Source organism: Anopheles ziemanni, chromosome 2 (assembly GCF_943734765.1).
Source record: "Anopheles ziemanni chromosome 2, idAnoZiCoDA_A2_x.2, whole genome shotgun sequence".
Taxonomy (NCBI): Eukaryota; Metazoa; Arthropoda; class Insecta; order Diptera; family Culicidae; genus Anopheles; species Anopheles ziemanni.
The window spans coordinates 71020033-71022982 of record NC_080705.1 but is presented as its reverse complement, the minus strand read 5'-3'; positions in this window follow the sequence as shown (position 1 = coordinate 71022982).

Genomic DNA, 2950 nt, shown 5'->3' with positions numbered 1-2950 from the left:
CTTCTCATGCGGGCTCGGCCTGTAGGATCGAGCACACAATAGTTTGCACCGCCGAATTTATGATGGATTAATTGGGACCTCAGAGCGGCTATGATGTGGTCGTGTGGCTTAAGCAACGTTACACTCAAATACGTCACAGTTTCGCATTTTGAAGAACGGAAGTTTTTCAACCAGTTTCTCGCCTTTGAACTTCCTACATTTTGTTGGGGGGGAAACTGGCAAACTCCAACTCCAACGTGTAGTCTACACCGAGAAGGGTAATATATGGATCTGCGCGTAGAGTCTCAAACGTGCCGCAATATAGCACCGTCACCCTGAGAGCTTCAAACGAGCGAACGCACGCACTACCTCTGCGCCACCTTCAGAGAACCGTCACCCATTGCCGGAGGTGTTTTGATTGATTGATGTGGTCGCGTCATTTTGATTATTTACCGCAACCGGTTTCTTTCACTTCCCCGCCTCGAAAGATCGAAAAGTCTTTTTTGTTTCCCAAAGAACGCGACCGAACGCCGATGCTGTTGTTGTGCCAGTGTGGCATTGCTTTCGTTTTCGTCGCCATCGTCGTTTACTTTACGACATTAGCTCCCTCAGCTAACCCGCTTCAAACAACGGCACGAGAACACGACTGTCATAACACAACAAAAGCCTTCCCTTCCCCGCGCGAAACCTGCCGATTTTATTGAACTTGTGAAGAAATATATTCCTCCTAGCCCCAAAAACCAGATATCTCGTTGCAGGCATAAACCGTTCGACAACGACCGATTTCAATCAGCAATTAACCTTCGCACAGGTGACGTGACGCTGTGCTAGGAGCTGGTGTGAAAAGATCCCTCCTCCCGCTTCAGGTGGGCCTCATTATGGCCTGAGTCTCTCTATCGACATGGGTGTATATGAATACCCCAGATAGTATCAGCTTCAACGAGACGTGCGCTTCAAATCTACAACCAGCATATTTCGATTGAGGTTCGATGAGGCATCCTGCATTCAAACCTCCAAGATGTATTGGAACAGATACACCGACGGCGACGACGTGTCTGGCGCAGACTCCAACGTCAAGAATGGAAGGGTTGGACGTTCACTAAGGTACCAACGTGACCTCCATATTTGACCAATTCGACTGTACCGGACGATGCTGCCGATGCGTGCGTGAAGGGAGAAAAAAAAAAAGATGACCTCCGGTGGTTTGGAATGTGGATCCGAAGAGAGACCCTCACCCCGAACACCGCTCCAAGACAACTGGTTATCCTTTTTTTTTGTTGCTACCAGGGACACCTGTTGTTGCTTAATCTCCCCGCAATCTACTACCCTCTGCTGAAGGTCGAACTCGCACATTACGACCTATTATAAAGGGTTCCATCATCGTCCGACCAAGAGGGGGCCCTTTGGAGCCGCTCGGTAAACTTCCTGTCACCAATAAACACCCCACACTCGCTGCAAGCGTAGGTCAAGACGTTTAACATCTCATTGAGCAGAGTACGACCCGGCCACAGGAAGCGGTATTTAAAAACCAATTAACATCCGCCAACGGGTCCACACGAGGTACTCGAATGCACGGGTGGTGAATAATTTCTGTCGAGAATGCATAAATCTCCAGCATGCCAACTCACATGAGGGGTTACTGCGCAGGTTCCTACCCGACGGGTGCTAATTGTTGACTCGAAATGCGCAGGCACGATTGTTTCTAGATTAGACATCAATCACCAGCTCCGAAAAGCCTTCGCGTGCATTCCGAATGGATTCTTCCAACAGAGGACTCCTCCGCTAACCATTCGCCTTGAATAATAAAAAAACACACACACACACGCACGCACGCTCTGGCATGGGATCGATTCGAATTCCGAACTGAACTACCAGCGACTATTGATGGTAGATTTATCAGGGGACGAAACCGGAGAACCTCCAAAACATCACAAATCTGCCCAATCAACGACGTTTTGTTCCGTTGTCTAAAATCTTAAACACTGAAAAGTTGTCGATCGAGAAGTTGGACAACCGGTTCCCACCGGGGGTTTCGCGCTTTCGACCACTCTAAACCCCGATGGGAGCGCGGGTCGGGCCAGGGACGGGTTGGTTGGAGTGTCGACGTGGTGGACTAAAAGCCTAGAATTGAGCGATTTTTGCGCGGCTTTTCTATGATGATCGCTCCACTTTCCAGACCGAACATCGCACTGGACCGGTTTCGAGATATGAAAGGTATGGCGAGCCTACTGACGCTTGATACAATTCCTATAATTAAGATAAATTGTCCGGGAAGTGGATGCTGGCTAGGATTAGTTTGATGTTTCCATTTTTTTTATATACACAAGACGGTGTCCGTCCTTTGCAAAACAAGTTAAGCAACAGAACAAGCGAGAGAGAGAGAGCGAAAGAAATTGAGTCAATGGGGGTCGAACGATCCCACCTTCCCTCGATGAAGTGTCGAACACGGTTCGAACTCGGAATGTCAAACCAAAGCGGCCATCAACATCGAGCCGAGACGACCCGCCGCTGTCGACCCGATTAATGTTTGGTGATAAATATTTATGAGACATGGCATGAAGAAGCAAACAAAACATACAAAAAAAAAAGAAATAAATACGCCAAGATGATGTTTTCTCCGCAATCTTGCGCTCTTTCTCGAATAAAGTCATTCAGCGCGATTGATTACGGGGGGCACGCGCGCGCGCTCGTCCGATCGAGGAGTGGCCGGCCGGCCCGGTCGGGGAACTTCACCTCGCGAACCAACAAGCGTAACCGAGATGAGGAAGAAAACTGAAATGAGCTGCCCAGCCCTCGATAGGATGACAAACTTGCGATGATCGCGAACCAATCGCACATGATGAACATAACTTTGATTAACCCTTGAAGGTAGATGGTAATTTTATACGCGTTTTATGTATAATTTTATTTCGTTAAGGCAACTGGAACAAAGCAATACTTGCTTCAAGAGGTTGGATCACCGCAGCTTTTC